Source organism: Galeopterus variegatus, unplaced genomic scaffold, assembly GCF_000696425.1.
Source record: "Galeopterus variegatus unplaced genomic scaffold, G_variegatus-3.0.2 Scaffold2883, whole genome shotgun sequence".
In the NCBI taxonomy this organism is placed as follows: domain Eukaryota; kingdom Metazoa; phylum Chordata; class Mammalia; order Dermoptera; family Cynocephalidae; genus Galeopterus; species Galeopterus variegatus.
In genome coordinates this window covers 254,004-260,291 of record NW_007728994.1, presented here as the reverse complement: position 1 = coordinate 260,291, position 6,288 = coordinate 254,004, and positions in this window count along the sequence as shown.

Genomic DNA, 6,288 nt, shown 5'->3' with positions numbered 1-6,288 from the left:
TCCAACTCAGACACATATCCATCCCCTGAAGACAGGAACAGGTCTGGATAGCAGCCCAACAAGCAGACGAGGTACATGCTCAAAATAATAGGTGGCTTGTGGGAGCTGTTGCAGTCCCTTGCACGGACCCAAATTGGGACTAGCAGGCTGGCTACGGGGATCAGGATCTCCAGGATAATATGATCACACACTTGATTTACAGCCTCCAAAAGGCTACTCACAAGTCAATTATGACAAGCTTAGAGAAATCACAGATTCACTGAAAATCCCAATGAGTTCCTAACCCACCTCTCTGAGGCCCTACATAAATGCACATGTATAGATCCAAACTCCCCTGCAGGCATGGCCCTTTTACTCTACCTCCTCAGCTCGGCTTTCAAGGTTTTTACCAATAGGGAGGAGGAGGAGAAAAAGGACCATTTTAGAAAAGATCAGGCCAAATACCAACTCCTAGCTAATGCCAGCTGTGGCTCACATACTCCAAAGCTGGCTGCCTCTAGGGACAAGCCACCTGGGAACTGCTTCAAATGTGGTCAACCAGACCACTAGCATGGGCCCATCATAACCCCAGGCCACCTCCCGGGACCTGTCCTCACTGCAAACAGACAGGTCACTGGAGGGATTGACTGTTCCACTCACCAGAGAGGGAGTGGCCCAGTCCCCAACCTACAGCCTTTGGCTTCATGGCCACCCCCACCAGAGCTTCTCAGCTTTGCCCAGGAGGAGGACTGATGATGCCCAGGGCCCGAGGCCCCCATGGAGATCACCACGCATGAGCCCAGGGTAACTCGCCTCATAGCAGGTAAGCCGATCTCTTTTGTCATTGATACAGGGCCACTTACTTTACCCTTCCTAAATATGCAGGACCAACAACCCCACCTTCTATCACAATAGTAGGGGTCACGGGATCAGAATACTGTCCACAGATCACTCAATCCCTTTCCTGAACCCTGTATCACACCCGACTCATACACAAATATTTAGTGATGCCTCAATGCCCAACCCCCTTACTGGGATGAGACATTCTTTTCAAACTCAAAGCCACTCTTTCCCTAAACACTTTAACTCCAGCTACAATACTCCCGTTACAGGCCGCACCCAGACCTGGCCCCTGGGGCTTTCGCCTTCCCCTCCCCCTCAGGCAAGGTTAATCCCTAGTATGGGACATTTCTTCTTCCTCCATTGCTATGCACCATTCCCTATCCTTGTTAAATTGTGGAACCCCTCTTTGTTCCCTGATGTCCCACAGTATCCCATCACTAACAAACACCTAATAGGCTTAAAACCCATCATACACAAACTCCTTTCTTCTCATCTCTTATGGCCTACCCACTTGCCTTTTCTTTTTTTTTTAATTATTATTATATAAAGATGACCGGTAAGGGGATCTCAACCCTTGGCTTGGTGTTGTCAACACCACGCTCAGCTAGTGAGCCAACCGGCCATCCCTATATAGGATCCGAACCCGTGGCCTTGGTGTTATCAGCACCGCACTCTCCCGAGTGAGCCACGGGCTGGCCCCCCACTTGCCTTTCAACACACCCATCCTTCTGGTTATAAAGCCTAATGGCTCATACCATTTAGTACAGGACTGATCCTGACACATGTCATTCCCAACAACTCACCTGGATAGTACTACCTCAGGGGTTTCAGGATAGCCCCTACTTTTCAGCCAGGCCTTAGCTCAAGACTTATCTGAACTTCCCCCAAACTCTAGCACTTTAATAGAATATGTGGATGACCTCCTCCTTTGTCACCCCTCCTATGAGGATTCACAGGCCCACACTGTTACTCTCCTTAATTTCCTGGCCTCCAGGGGACGTTGAGTGTTCCCCAGCAAGGCCCAAATTTCTTCTTCAGTCACCTGCTTGCGAGTTCACCTCACCCCCGACACCAGAGAAATAATGGTGGATAGCAAGAGTCTAGTTTCTGAACTCCCTGGTCCTACCACAAAGACTGAAATTCTCTCTTTCCTGGGGCTTGCAGGATATCTCCACGTGTGGATTCCCAACTTTGGTGTGCTAGCAAAACCACTTTATGAGGCAGCCAAAGGGGATCCTGCCATTCCTTTAGATCCCACAAAGCCCATTCATTCTCCCTTCCAGCAATTAAAAGCTGCTCTCAGGGCTGGCCCATGGCTCACTCGGGAGAGTGCGGTGCTGATAACACCAAGGCCTCAGGTTTGGATCCTATATAGGGATGGCGAGTTGGCTCCCTGGTTGAGCGTGGTGCTGACAACACCAAGCCAAGGGCTAAGATCCCCTTACCGGTCATCTTTTTTAAAAAAAATAAAACAAAAAACCTGCTCTCCTCTCAGCCCCAGCTCTATCCTTCCCCAAACCTATCTCATCCTTTTATTCTATACATCACCAAAACCCAAGTATTGGCTGCCAGGGTTTTGGGATAAGAGGCAGGAGACATTTCCTCCCTGGTTGCATACCTCTCTGAACAATTGGACACCACAGCTCAAGGATGGGCCCCCTGTTTATGGGCCTTAATTAGCACAAGAAGCTCTAAACTAACTTTTGGACAATAGTCAAAACCTTCTCAGCCATAAGGCCACGTCAATTCTCTCCCCTTCCTGCCTACAATTTATTCACCCTACTTTCATTGAGAATTCCCAGTTTTCCTTCAAACCTTACCCTCCCCTTAAATCCAGCCACTCTCATCCCAAAACACACACGACCCTTAGAACATAATTGCATGGAGGCTTTAGACCTCCTTCTCAATCCCTTTACACACATCTCCCCATATCCCGTTACATGGTTCATAGATGGGAGCGCCACCTCCATGCCTGCCCCCCCAGGGGGGTTATGCTATAGTAAATCTAACACAAGCAATTGAAGCTACGCAACTCCCAAAGGAGGCTGGGGTTATACACTGCGGAGGACATCAAACCTCCAACGACCCCATAGCCCAGAAACAAACTGGTGGATCTAACCACAAAACAGGCTGCTCAATCACCAGCCCCCACTCTTCTTCTCCTGCTCAGGTCCTTCTCATGGCCCCTAAGCCCTTATCCCAATACACGCTCCAAGAAATACAACACCTCCAACAGTTGGGGGCACAGAGAAAGGATGACTGGTATACACTCTGGTCACTATGTTCTCCCTACTACACAAGCTGAGCAAATCCTCTTAGATTTCCATAATTCAGTTCATATAGGCTATGAACTCCTACTACACTTTCTTCAGCCCTTATATTACTCTCCCCACAAAAGGACACGCTATCTTCTTACCGTAGTAGATATCTTTTCAGGTTGGATTGAGGCTTTTCCCTGCACTTCAGAGGATGCTACAGCAGTAACGCATGCTCTCACCTCAGGAATCATCCCTCTTCTTAGCCTACCCACCAGTCGCTCAGTCACCTACGGGCTGCCCCCCCACAAGCCCACAGGCCTCAGCCCCCTCAGACTTATGCACAGCAGACCCTTCACTCTCACACCTCTCCATTCCAGCTCATCACTGTTAGGCCAGTATCTCCCTACTCTTTCACTCATTAGGGATCTTAGGAAACAGGCCAACCTTCTATTACCTCATCCTTTCCCCACCACCCTCTCAGACTTTAAACTGAGCCTGGGACAGCAAGTATGTAAAAGACCCGAATCCCAAAGCCCCTCTCTCCATGCTGGGAAGGGCCTTACACAGTACTTCTCCCCACCTCCGTGGCAGTAAAGGTACTAGGAAAGGCCCCTTGGTATCACTTATCTTTGGTAAAATGAGCACCTGAGGCTTTACCCAAAGAATTTGTTAGCACCAAGCCAGGGGATCCCTCTGCTCAACCCCCACCCAGCATCTCCTCACACTTCATCCATTTTAGGACCCACAAAACTGAAAATCTCTGGGACCTCCACTCTTCCACCAATCCCAGAAGAAGGATGATCTTTCCCCTGGAGATTATCCTCTCACTCTTGCAGGCCTGCTTCACGTCCTTCACACAAGAGCTGCTCCAAGACTGGTCCCGACCTGCTATCGTGGGTTTGCCATCATGAGACATGATAAGTATATGCCACCCCATATCCCTAACCTCTATTATACTATCTGTTCTAGTACTTGCTACAGGATTAGCCAGTGCTGCCCCAGAGCAGTGTAACATTATAGGAAGATTTCTCCTGCACTCCTTTACGTCCTATCAGTAGGATGCTTCTTAGCAATTTCATTGTGGCAATGTGCCCTTTAAATTCTTTAGGCTCCCTAACCCTTCACATCCTTTCTGTGTTTTTCCTCCTATCTCAATGCTCCCCCTTACCTGAAGCATGGAGGTTCCAGGTCTGCAGGGACAATGCAGTCCTCAGCGAATCAGACTGGTCCCTGAGTGACTCATCTGTGTCCCACTTCACGAGAAATTTTTGTGGTCACCCCCCCTCCCTGTCGATGCAGCCCACAACGTTTCCACAAATGTCTCTTCACTTTCTTCTAATCTCACCTCAGTGGGGACTGTGAGCGTTGTGTGGGGCCTGCCCACACTGTGCCTCACTAACACCAAACGCTGCCACTCACTTACCCCCTCCTCACCCATGCCCTAAGACCGGAATATATTTCCTTTGTAAAACTACGTTATCCAGGACATCACCGTCCAGACAGATGGAGGGATGGAGACGGGACTGGGACTAACTTTGGCCCCCCTCTCAGGAAGTGCCCTCCGCTCCCATAGGGCACTAATTGTACCTTTTAATTGGGGCAGGGATCCTTCCTGCAACTGGAACTGACATAGCAGGCCTTGCTACTGCCTCTCAATTCTATCAAAAACTCTCAGAAGAACTAAGTATAGATGGCATCTCCTCCCTCCAGTGACAGGTCACCTTACTTGCGACAGTCACTTTATAGAACCATAGGGCCCTTTACTTCCTTACAACTGAGAAGGAAGGCACCTGCCTCTTCTTGGGGGAGGAACGCTGTTATTATGTAAATGAGCCTGGGAGGATCCAAAACAACTTAAACCATTTCACTGAACTCTTGGATACCCGGGCTTGTGCCCCTATTAGGACCCCTAACTGTGCCTCATCCTACTTTTTGGTCTCTGTCTCTTTTGGTGTTTCTCTAATTTCTTGCAGGAACATATACAGGCTTTCACCAACCAAAAGGTCGCTGAATTGTTCCTACAAGGAGGATATCAGCCCCTCAGAATCAGCGACCCTTCCCTGGAGGAATACAGCCTCCCCACATGAAACCAATACTCCGCCACCTAATTGTCTTACCCACCAACATAAATCCTTAATTTTTTCTGTATCTTCACCCATCTCCAGCAGGAAGTAGCTTCAGAAGAATGAGACCTTCACCCCTTTTCCCTTCTGCCTATACTTAAAAGGCGGGAATGATGGATTTTGGACGTGACTGGCGCCATTGTGTATACAATAAGCACAAAATAGCTGCCGGCCTTGTCTTCCACTCCAGCACCAAGCCCCCCCCTTCCCTTTATGAGAAGCCTCATGACTTACACAGAAACCCTTTTGCTTCTGCAAGGATGCAGTTCTTCACCCTAGTCACATAGTTTCCACATTAGCATAATGCCCCTCCTTGATGGTATCAGCCAACCCTTGGTGCCCTATATAAGCTCTAACACCCCCACACCTGGTGCTGTCCCCCATTTTGAGAGCAGCCCTGGGCTGTGCGTCACTTTGAGTGCAGCCTGGCAGATTCTTTTCCTTTAATAAAGCTTGAACGGTACCCAGTATCAGCTTTCACTACCAAGAGAAGGACGGGAGCAGAAACCAGATGGAGTCTTGGTGGGACTTTGCACCTGAGACCTTGCTGCTCATGTGTCCCTCCCTCTTGCTTTTCATTTTTCATGTTCTATTCCTTCATCCCTGTCTTTAAACACCCCTCAGCAGACTTACGATGGCTTTAGTCTGGCCATTCTCTTTCAGGCTTACTGGAAAGATGAGTTACCTAACATCTCTCCTCAGGTCACTGGTATTCCTAAATAAAAGCTGACTTCCATTTTCACCAACATTTGATGTCTGAGTGGTTTGCTTTTGTCTGGGGTCAGGCAGCTGGACCTGTGAGTTTGGTATCAATTTGGGGGAGCCTCAGCCAGAGCTGAGTGTGCCCTGTAGTGCTATCCTTACACATCAGACTGTGTAATATTTTTGCGCCCAGAGCCTAGCACAGAGCTCCTTATAACTCTTCACTCTGGGAGCCAAATTTTAATGAAGATACCCACAGACTGGATATCCACCGCCTTGTGAGGAGGGCCCTAGGATGGCCAGTGGCTTTGAAATCCCATTTCAGGAGGTGTAGATGAGGATCTGGGGTTGGCCCTGAGAGACTCAGGAGTACAGGAGAGCTG